Below are 11943 nucleotides of genomic sequence, written 5' to 3'. Positions count from 1 at the left end.
TTGGTGTCCATCTTCTTCACTTTTACTTAATTTTACAAGGAGACCATAGATAGGGTTTCTTCAACTTTCAAGCTTGATTGTAAGTACATCCTATCCCCGTTTTTAATGCTCTTTACATTTTTGAAGTCATCGTAACCCGATTTACCTATTTCTACCATTATTTTGAAGTAGGGTTCATGCTTAAAAATTTACCCATGTGTGACATGCATGTATTTTGATGTTTGGTGGAAGATATTGTATGTTTAAGGTGTGATAAACAACTTTTACTAAGTGATTTTTAGTGAAAATCCATAAAAATGACTTATTTGTAAAATTGTGAAAATGGGTAATAGAAATCTGATTTGATGAAAAACGTAGGCTGATATGAGCATGTATATGGTTTGGATAGGCTTGGGTAATAGAGAAAATGGATACATTTCATTTTACGAGCCTAAGGACTAAATTGTAAATATGTCAACGTTTAGGGGCAAAAATATAATTTTGCCATAAGTTGATTTTTGGACAGAATTGAGTAATGTGATAATTAAATAAGTTAAATTTGCTATTATAGATAAATAAAAACGAAGTTTGGACCTTGATCGGGGGAAGAATAAAGTTATTAACGATTAAGTCCATTTTCTACTATTTTGTACTGAGGTAAGTTTGTGTGTAAATAAAGAAATGTTATATTATGTACTTAATGCTTAATATTTCATAAATTGTACAACTATTTCTATGGAATATTCAACGAAGTTTCGACGATGAGAAAAAGAAAATCTCGGTTAAACCTTAGGAATAGTTTGGGATACAAGTGACATGTCACTAGGAAACCATGTGTTATGTGATCTATGTAAATCTAGGTTTTGGTCATGTACGTCCTACCGGTGGCTGGGTAATCCAGCATGTGTTACGGATACCTGACAGCTTGTGTGAGCAGCCTACGTAGCTACGTCTTGACTGACAGCTTGTGTGAGCAGGCCCGTGATTAGCTCGTCTGTGAGCCCCATGTGTTATGAGATATAAGGTAGCACTAGCTACATATGTGGCACTTATGTTCAAGACTTTCTGCGTATCCGGTAGTATTCCAAGTGTTCAACGGGTAATCCAAAGAGTATGTCAAAGATGACAAAGTATGTGACTATGTTACGAGATGGTACAGGTATGTATATAAAACTCATGAGTATGAGCTTTGTTATGAGATGAACTCTTGGTAAGAATGCTAATTAGTAAGTTATGCCTAAGATAGATGATGAGGTTTATGTTAACTTATGTTAAGTAGTTATACGATTAATGAATGATTTATATTGCTTATTATTTGAATGCAAACTTACTAAGCTTTAAAGCTTACTCCTCTTTTTTTTCCTTTCCTCATAGTGTCACCAAGCTAGTTCAGAGATCGAGGGACGTCGGAGCTCGATTCACACTATCAAATGATTATTTTGGGTATACCTGGTTTCAATATTTTGAGTATGACATGTATAGGAACTTGGTCATTTTGTTACGTGTCATATTGGTTTAGCCAAATGTGTTGGCATTGTAATGGTTAATGATTCATTTTGTATATGACCTTTAAAAGTTGGCTAATATTAATCTTATTGGTCATTGGTATGTTTATGTGATGATGCTTATCATGAAGATGAAATTGGCATGAATGGAAAAGAAAGTATGTGATGTTTATGCATGATAGATGTTAGTATGTGTAATTGTTTGTATTGATATCTTGTTTATGACTGATTTGGTTGTTTTTATATGCTTGAGTTTGGTATTGCTTGATGTTGTGCAAGTTGGTGCAAGTAAGGGTGGTAAAATGGCTTGATACATAGCCTTATTTTTCACTACACGGGAAGAGACACGGCCGTGTGTCTCAGCCATCTGAAGGACGTGGCCTTGGGACATGGACGTGTGAAGTCTGCACTTATTCTATGAAAAATTTCAAAAATTAAATTCGCTATACGGCCAAGCACACGAGCGTGTGACTTGTCCGTGTGACTCCCTTTGGTACATGACGTCATAAACAGAGAGTTACACCGGTTAGGGACATAGGCGTGTGTGACCACACGGCCAACCTACATGAGCGTGTCTCAAGCTACACGGGCATGTGACCCTGTGTTGATGAAATTTTTTCTATATGTTTTAAAAATTTCTGAAGTTCTCGGTTTAGTCTCGAACAACTTTTAATGCATGTTTTAGGCCTCGTAGGCTTATTTTAGGGACAATATGATTATAAATGAAAAGTTTTAAATTTGGATAGAAATTTATGCCTCGATTTTGTATGTTAGCTTATGTTTAAGTCCGGTAATGCCTCGTACCCTGTTCCATTGTGGGATACGGGTAAGGGGTGTTACATTTAGTGGTATCAGAGTTACGATTTAGTCAATTTTCGGACTAATTTAGCGTGTGTACGAGTCTAGCTATACATGCCATATATAAATTGTGATAGTATGACGACTCTTGACAATTTTAAACTGTGTTTTCATATAATAATGGATCTTGATCGAGCTATGGCAGATGATATAGAAAGTAATGCGTTAGCTCCCGCCCAAAGGATGGTGCCAGTTGAGAGTAGACCCGTAATTGTGAGTCAGGGAGGAGAGGCTCAAGAAGCCTTCTTCTAGATGATGAACGAGTGATTCTCAGGGTTCATTTGAACAAACCCGGCAGCTCAACAATATGCTCCACCCCCTCCTAATCCTCAACATGCCCCGATAGTGCCTCAAGATATGGACTTTATGAGATTAAATAGAACCCCGGTTGATATAATCAGAAAGTAAGGGGCTAAAGAATTTACAGCAAATGCCGATGATGATCCTAAAAAAGCAGAATTTTGACTTGAGAATTCTATTAGAGTATTCGATGAGTTATCTTGTACATCCGATAAATGCTTAAAGTGTGCTATATCTTTAATGAGGGACAGAGCATATCACTTGTAGAAAACACTAGTATCTATGGTTCCAGAAGAGAGAGTTACATGAGAATTCTTTCAGGAAGAGATCCGAAAGAAGTATACCAGTGAGCGATTCATCGATCAGAAGCGTAAAGAATTTCTTGAGCTGAAACAGGGCAGCATGTCAGTTGCTAAATATGAAAGAGAGTTTGTTAGGCTTAGCAAGTATGCTAGGGAGTGTGTCTCCTCCAAAGCTATTATGTGTAAAAGATTTGAAGACGGGCTTAATGAAGACATCAGATTGTTAGTGGGTATCCTTGAGTTGAAAGAATTTGTTGTGCTCATTGATCAGGCTTGTAAAGTAGAGGAACTGACCAAAGAAAAGAGAAAAGCCGAGTCTGAGGCTAGAGATGCAAGAAAGAGACTGATGGGTAAGTCGTTCCAATTTCAGTCTAAGAAACCTAGAGAGATACATTCTCGTTCTCATGCTTCAGTTGGGTTCTCAAATAGAAACCGTGGAAATTAGTATTCGGGTTATAAAGCTCAGAGTACTTCTATTGTGAGCGTTGGTAATCAACCCAATAGATTTGGATGCCCACATTGTGGAAGATGTCACCCCGAAAAGTGCCGAATGAATGACCGACTTGTTTCAAGTGTGGTTCCCAAGATCATTTTATTAAAGATTGCCCCAAGATGACTGAAAAAGAAAAGTTTCAGAGTAGAAGGCCGAGTAATACTACTTCTAGAGGGAGACCCCCGAGAAATACTGGGAATGGAGCTAGTAACAAAAATGTGTTGAGGGATTCAGTAGGGAGATTTGACGCTAGAGCACCAGCTTGAGCTTATGCTATTCGTGCTCGTGAGGACGCATCTTCTCCCGATGTATTCACCAGTACTTTTTCTCTTTATGATACTACTGTTACTGCTTTGATTGACCCAGGATCTACCCATTCATATGTATGCATGAATTTGGTAATTAGTAAGAATATGGCTATTTATCTACAGAATTTATGATTAAGGTGTTAAACCCTTTAGATAATCATGTATTAGTTGATAAAGTATGCAAGAAATGTCCTTTGATGATTAGATGTCACTGTTTTCTGGTTGACTTGATGTTGCTACCGTTTGATGAATTTGATGTTATATTGGGTATGGATTGGTTGACTATGCAAGATGCTGTAGTAAATTGTAGACGGAAAGTTATTGAATTGAGATGTGAAAATGGTGAAATTCTTCGGGTTGAGTCAGACAAGCAGATAGATTGCCAATTATGATTTTTTCAATGTTTGCTCAGAAATGTTTAAGAAAAGGTTGTGAAGCCTATCTTGCCTAAGTGTTGGATATAAAAGAATCTGAATTGAAAATTGGATCAGTGCCAGTAGTGTGTGAATATTCGGATGTCTTTTCGGAAGAATTGCTAGGTTTGCCTGTAATGACCCGAATTTTACCGTTACCGAAAAAGTGTATTTTCGGGTCTCCATTTTTGAAAAATGGATTAGTAAATATTTATTAAAAATATTTACAAAGTTAATCGAGTGGTTAATTAGAGTTTAATTAAGTGAACTAGCTTAAATTAAGGATAATTGGATAAAAGGATTAAATTGAATGAGTGTGAAAGTTTAATTATAGAATAAAGAAAATTAAAAGGACTAAATAAGTAAATAAGCCAAAAGAGTGCTAAGTATATGACAAAATAAAATACAAGTGTAATAAATATAATACACACATTTGTAATACATGTATGTATTTGCTTATTATTTAAGTAAATATTAGCGTATTTATTATTATTAAATTAATATTATATGATAAATATATAAAGTAAGACAAATGTGTGGTAATGATTGGGTACAAGTGTATTAATAAAAAATACATACACTTGTTTAAGTATTAATAGATATTAATTATTTATAAAAGGTATTTATTAATTAAATAATTATATTATATGATTTTTATGTGAAAATAAATAAAAAGTTGACAAGTGTATGGTATGTATAGTGACATGTGTAATATTAGTATATGTACATTTGTAAAATACATGTATATTTACTTATTATATAAGTATATTATTAAATTATATATTATTATTAAGTAAAAGATATTATATAATAACTACATTAGTGAAAGACAAGTGTAATATTATAAATGGATACAAATGCTAAAAGAATATTTGTTATTAAATAGATTTTATAATAGATAATTATTAGGTTATTATATTATATATATATAATGGTTTAATGAAATAAAGAAAAAAAATAGACATAGAAACAGAATAGGCAAAACGAAAAGCAGGGAAAGAAAGAAAGAAAGGAGAAAAGAAAGAAGAAAGGGAAAATTGAAAGTTTGATGCTTGAAGCTTAAATAGGTAAGTCAATTTGATTCCTTTTCTTGCAATTTTGATGTTTATGGAATTCTAGAGAAGAGTACTACATGAATTATATCAAAAGTTAGGAAGTTAATGAATTTTTATGTGTTTATTAAGTTGAACAAAAAGATGAATTAAGGGCTAAATTGATAGAAATTCAAGTTAGAAATGAAATAAGGATTGAATTGTAAAGTAATTCATAAGTTTTATGCTTTAAGGACTAAATTGAAAGAATTTCAAAATTATGGTTTTATGATGAAAAATAAATAATTATGTCTAAGTTTGGTTAAAAATTGAGTAGAAATAAAGTATGAATTAAGATAGAAAAGTAAGTGAATTTAGTTAGGATTAAATTGAAATTAAAGTAGAAAATCAACATTTTGTATTATGACTGTTTGGGACAGCAGCAGTAGTTTAAGTTTGAAAAATCACCAAAAATTGTATAAATTGATTTAGAGGATCAATAAAATATGGAATTAAAGCTTATTGAGTCTAATTTCTTATAAAAGAAACGATGTAAGCAATTGAATTGTAAATTATGAGATTAATAAGTTTTGTAAGACAAGGTCAGAATGAATTTGGGTTCCCCTGTTCTGAATTTGGAAAATCACAAAAAATTGGATAAAAATAATTAGAGGCTTAAAGTTATATTTTTAGAATCCCTAATGAGTCCATTTTCATGAGAAATCAACAGGAATATTATCGAGAGTTCGCCTTTGTGAGATAATTAATTTTTAGTCAAGAAGGGTTGAAAGCTGTCGACAATGAGAATAGGGTGAATTTAAAGAATAAAGCGTATTTAATGGCTAAACGAAAAATTCTGAAATTTTATGGTAAGAAGATTTGTGAGTCTAGTTTCAGGAGAAATTAGCGGATCTTAATTTAGAATTCTGTAACTCAAGATATAAATTAGTAATGTATTAATGATTATGAATTGTATTACTTTCGTAGTCAATGTGGTACCGGAAATCTCGGCTAAGAAAGGAAAAGACAAAGTCAATGGGAGTTAGCTCGAAAATTACGGTTTGTATTTCTATAATCCGAACTTAATACTTAAATTTTTGGATTTTTATTTAATATATATGTAGTAGGTGTTTTGAGATGATTATTTGAATTGGATTGAATATTGATTATATTGAATTGATTTATGAATATATATATGAATGTTTGAATTGAAATGAATATTGATGTGGAAATTGAAAATAAATATTTGTTATATTGGAAAATATATGTAGTTGGAAGTGTGATGAAATTAATAGAAAATTGTGATTATTGTGAAATTAAATATTTATTAGTGAAAAGTGAATGGAATTATATTGAATTGAAAATATATAGTTAATTAATTAAAATATAAATTAATTGAAAACTGAAAAGTGAATTAAATACCCTATTAACTAGTCGGGCTAGTCGGATATAGTTGGCATGCCATAGGATATGGAAGAGTACGGGTTTTGCCTACTTCGATCGAGCACTTATGTGCCGACTACTATCTTATTCGTTATCTTATATTCGATTCGGCACTTTGTGTGTCGAATATCATTATTATTACAGATTATCGATTCAAGACTTTGTGTGTTGAATATCGTTATCGTTATCGTTATTGTTTGGATTTGTTCCGATGAGGTACTCTGTGTACCGCATCTTTATTCTTATCTGATTTGTTCCAATGAGGTACTCGTGTACCATACTGCTCTTTATTCTTTATTCTATCGCTCGGCTTCGGCCGATGAGGCCTTCGTGAGCCGTCTTGGTGTGTTGGTTGGATCTGTATCCGTCGAGTCCGAGTCATGTTAATAGGGTAAATAAAGGTATAAAATAACGATTATTACTAAATAATTGGTGTTACGGATAATTGATCATTCTTGGATATTAGATATTCTTGAATAATGAATATTACTAAATAATTGATTATTACTGAATAACTGATTGTCACTGAATGAATGACAGCTAACTTAATTGTTACTGAATATCTGATTTTACTGAATAATTGACTATTACTGGATAACCGATTAATTGATCGATATTGAATAACTGGTTATTATTGAATAATTGATTGTTACCGAATAACTGACTGTTACTGAATAAATAATTGTTCTAAGAGTTAATGAACATTACTGATTCATTAATTGCTATTGAAAAATAATAAATGATTTTGAATTTAAAGTAGACCAAAACATTGGTTGGAAAGTGAATGTTTGAATTCTCATTGAGTTTGAATAGTTCAATATATATATAAATTAATATGTTTTATAATTGTTTAAGTGTTTAGATTATAGAAATACCACTGAGTGTATACTTAGCGTACGGTTTGTTTCCGTGCGCAGGTTAAGTTAAGGCTAGACTATTGAATCAGCATCCCAGGCCGATCCCGAATTGAATGAGGTAAAGTATGTTGAGTATTGGTAATGGCATGTACCTAGGATGTTTTATGAGAGTCATTTAGGTTTTAGAAGTATTGATGAAATGAGTAAATTATGGTTGGCAACGGTATGTAGTATGAATTTTGAAATTTACTAAAAACTCGTAGTGATTCTAAATTAGTCCCGAATTGAATTCACTACTCATATTGGACCGCGAGGGCCCATTAAAGGGACAACATCTTAAAACTAGAATGTGTGTGAATATTTATTTTAATTAATGACCGGAATTGGACTATACTGACTGGTAATGTCTCGTAACCCTATTTCAGAGATGTTATAGGGTTAGGGGATGTTACATTGCCTCCAATTAGAGAAGTTGAGTTTGGTATTGATTTAGTCCCTAGGACTACACTGATATCGATAGCTCTGTATAGGATGGCCCCGACCGAAATGAAAGAATTGAAAACTCAGTTGCAAGAGTTGATAGATAAGGGTTTTTCGAGACCGAGTTATTCTCTCTGGGGTGCTTTGGTATTATTTGTAAAGAAGAAAGATGGATCTAAGAGACTGTGCATCGATTATCGACAACTTAATAAAGTGACCAAAAAGAACAAGCATCCCTTGCTGAGAATTGATGGCTTGTTTGATCAGCTGAAAGTGGCAACAGTGTTTTCAAAGATAGATTTGAGATCCGAATACTACCAGTTGTGAGTTAAGGAGTTGGCTCTGCCAAAGACTGCCTTTAGAACAAGTCTTGTTATGCCTTTCGAACTAACAAATGCTCCTGAAGTTTTTGTAGACCTAATGAACTGAATTTTTTGACTATATTTAGATAAGTTTGTGGTTGTTTTCATTGACGTCATACTGATTTATTCTCAAGATAAGAAAGAGTATGCAGAGCACTTGAGAACTATTTTGCAGACCTTAAGAGAAAAACGGTTGTATGCTAAGTTTAGTAAAAGTGAATTTTGGCTTCGTGAAGTAGAATTTTTGGGACACATTATTTCAGGTGACGGTATCCAAGTTGATCCAAACAAGATTTCTGCCATTGTTGAATGGAAACCACCAAAGAATGTATCTGAGTTTAGAAGCTTTTTGGGATTAGCCGGTTATTACAGACGGTTTGTTAAAGGATTTTCTATGATCACTACTTCTATGAAAAGATTACTGCAAAAGGATGTTAAGCATGAGTGGTCTAAAAAATGTCAGCAAAGTTTTGAGAAATTGAAGGCATTATTGGCTGAGGCACAGTTTTAATACAACCTGAATTGGGGAAAGAGTTTGTAGTTTATATGATGCATCATTGAGTGGATTAGGATGTGTGTTGATGCAAGAGGGCAAAGTGATAGCTTCTGCCTTAAGACAGCTAAAACCACACAAAAAGAACTACCCGATGCATGATTTAGAGATGGCTACCATTGTGCTTGCCTTAAAGATTTGGAGACATCATTTATACGGTGAGAAATGTCAGGTCTTTACCGATCATAAAAGTTTAAAGTATCTGATGACTCAAAAAGATATGAACTTGCGACAATAGAGATGACTTGAATTATTAAAAGATTATAAGCTTGTGATCGATTACCATCCAAGAAAGGCGAATGTAGTAGTCGATGCTTTGAATAGGAAATCTTTGTTTGCTTTGAGGGCCATGAATACGCAATTGAATTTATCTGATAATGGTTCGATTCTAGTCGAGTTGAGAGCTAGACTACTGTTTCCTCAGTAGATATACGAAGCTCAAAAGTGTGACAGTGAGTTGCAAGCTAAGAGAATTCAGTGTGAATCAGACAATGATTCAGAATTTTAGATCGACTTTGATAATTGCTTGAGATTCCGAGGTAGGATATGTGTTCCTAAAGATACAGAGTTGATTAAGAAGATTCTTAATGAGGCACTGATAAATTGTAATTTATACATATTTTTACCCCATGTTTAACGCATTTTATGGATGATTTCCCATTAGAATTGTTGAATTCGATGCTCTTAATACTTTAATTTCATGTTTTATACTTAGAAGAGCATAGGAGAGTGAAAGGAATGAGAAACGGGCCAAAAACTGAGAAAATGGGCCAAAGTACGAAATCAACACGGCCTGGACCTCCTCACGCGGGCAGACCACACAACTGTGTCAATTTGGCAGGCTTGAACAAGGCCAGAAGTAATCGCACACGGGCGTGTCCCTGCCGAGCCCAAGTTGAGTCAAATTTAGAAAAGGCTAATTTTGATGGCTCTTAGGCATTCCAAAGCCTATAAATACACCCTAGAGGAGAAGAAAAAAGGGGCACACAGGGAGGAAGGAAGGAATTACTCGAAGGAAGCTGATTGATCCATCTCAGAAGCCGGATTCATCATCAAGACTGAAGATCTCCCCTCAATTTTCCCTTCAGGAGTTTTGGGTTTTCTTTATGTTTTGTATTCTTTATTATTCTGAGATGTTTTCTTATTTAGTTATGAACTAAAACTCCTAAATACCTAAGGGGAATGAAACCTAAGACGAATCTTGTTATTATTTTCTGAATTGTATGATAAATATTTAACTTGTTCTTAGTTTTGTGTTCTTAATTCTTGTTTTGATACCCCAGGATACTGATTCAAGATAAGCTCTTATTTAGAGGAGGAATAGACCCTGTCTAAGAGTACATTTGTCATGATTAAGCGGAGTTGATTGCGCACCTAGAGATAGGGTGACAAGATTTTGCCGGATTAGGGTGAAACCTAATAAGGGGATCCATATACCGAGTTAATGCAACCCTAGGGTGTTAATTAGAGAAAGGTCTCAATTATTCAATCTAGGGATTAGACGTTATTAGTCTTGAATAGGGATAATAACATATCCTAGGGATCGCTATGGAACAAGTTGAATGAATAAATTGTCCGATTCGGAGTCAGAATAACAAGTAAAGTCTAGGTGGATTTTTCCTTAGGTATTATCTTAATTCAATCGATTTTCGCAAAAGCAATTCCCCAATTCTATTCTCTGTGAGTTTTTAGTTTAGATAATTAGTTAGTTAAAACAAAACCTCTTTATTCTTATGCTAGATAATAAAAAGACAGTTATTACTAGTACTTTTAGTTCCTTTGGGTTCGACAATTCAATCTTGCTAAAACTATATTACTGTTCAATAGGTACACTTGCCTAAATCGAGATAATAGTTAGCTTCAAGAACGATTAATTATAAATATTTAAAACCTATCACGAAATCACGTGATCAAGTTTTTGGCGTCGTTGCCGAGGAACTAAGATATTAGAAATGCTCAATTTTTATTACTTTAGCCATTTATTTTTCTTGCAATTTAATTTAATTTATTATTATTATTTATTAATTTACTTTTTTTTTCTCTTGGCAAGTTTTTATAGTTTATGACTAGAAGAAACCCGTCAGGACCACTACTTTTTGACGGAGAAATCGATCGTATAGTTCGCAGAAACCAAAGAGAAATAAGGCGAAGCTTAAGATACACAGAGAACAAGCAAGAGGACGATACTCAACCCCTAACCGAAGAGATGGCTGAAAACCAAGACAATCAGCTACCTACTGTAATTGCGGTTAATCAAAATCCCGCTCCACGCACTATGTATGATTATACTAAACCTTCTTGAACAGGAACTGAATTGAGCATAGTTAGACCTGCTGTAGCTGCAAATACTTTTGAACTAAAACCTAACACTATTCAAATGATACAGCAGTTTGTTCAGTTTGATGGTTTACAGGATGAGGATCCCAACGCTCACTTAGCAAACTTCTTGGAACTATGCGATACATTTAAAATTAATGGTGTTGCTAATGATGCCATTCGTCTTTGGTTTTTCCCTTTTTCATTTAGGAACAAAGCTAAACAGTGGTTGAACTCATTACCATAAGGGTCAATCACTACTTAGGAACAAATGATCGAAAAATTTCTATTAAAATATTTCCCGTCGGCTAAAACGGCCAAATTACGTAATGATATCTCTTCGTTTGTACAGATGGACTTGGAAACTCTTTACGATGCATGGGAGAGATACAAGGACTGACTGAGAAGGTGCCCTCACCATAGGTTACCGCTTTGGTTTCAGGTTCAAACGTTCTATAATGGCCTGAATCCTTCGACTCGGCAAATGGTTGACGTAGCTGCTGGTGGAACCATCAATAATAAAACACCTGAAGATGCTTATGAGTTTATAGAGGAGATGTCATTGAATAACTATCAGTGGCAAGTCATGAGGACAAAGCCAACAAAAACAGCCGGTGTTTATAACGTCGATTCAGTCATTATGCTCTCTAATCAGGTAAAACTCTTGAATAAGAAAATTGATGGTTTTCTTAGTTCTTTACAAGTTCACCCAGTAATGTAGTGCGAAGCAAGTGGAGGTGGAG

At 33.9% G+C, this 11943-nt stretch overlaps 1 non-coding gene across 1 annotated transcript; it reads right to left on the bottom strand.

Moving 5' to 3' along the window:
* Positions 1 to 11519: 11519 nt before the first annotated feature.
* On the bottom strand, positions 11520 to 11626 carry LOC128293432 (small nucleolar RNA R71). Its single transcript, XR_008283614.1, has one exon. It is a non-coding gene; the product is annotated as a small nucleolar RNA R71 (small nucleolar RNA).
* Between the last annotated feature and the right edge of the window lie 317 nt (positions 11627 to 11943).

The sequence above is a fragment of the Gossypium arboreum genome, chromosome 5 (assembly GCF_025698485.1).
Source record: "Gossypium arboreum isolate Shixiya-1 chromosome 5, ASM2569848v2, whole genome shotgun sequence".
Taxonomy (NCBI): Eukaryota; Viridiplantae; Streptophyta; class Magnoliopsida; order Malvales; family Malvaceae; genus Gossypium; species Gossypium arboreum.
The sequence above is the reverse complement of the archived record's forward strand: the minus strand, read 5'-3'. Positions and strand labels throughout refer to the sequence as shown.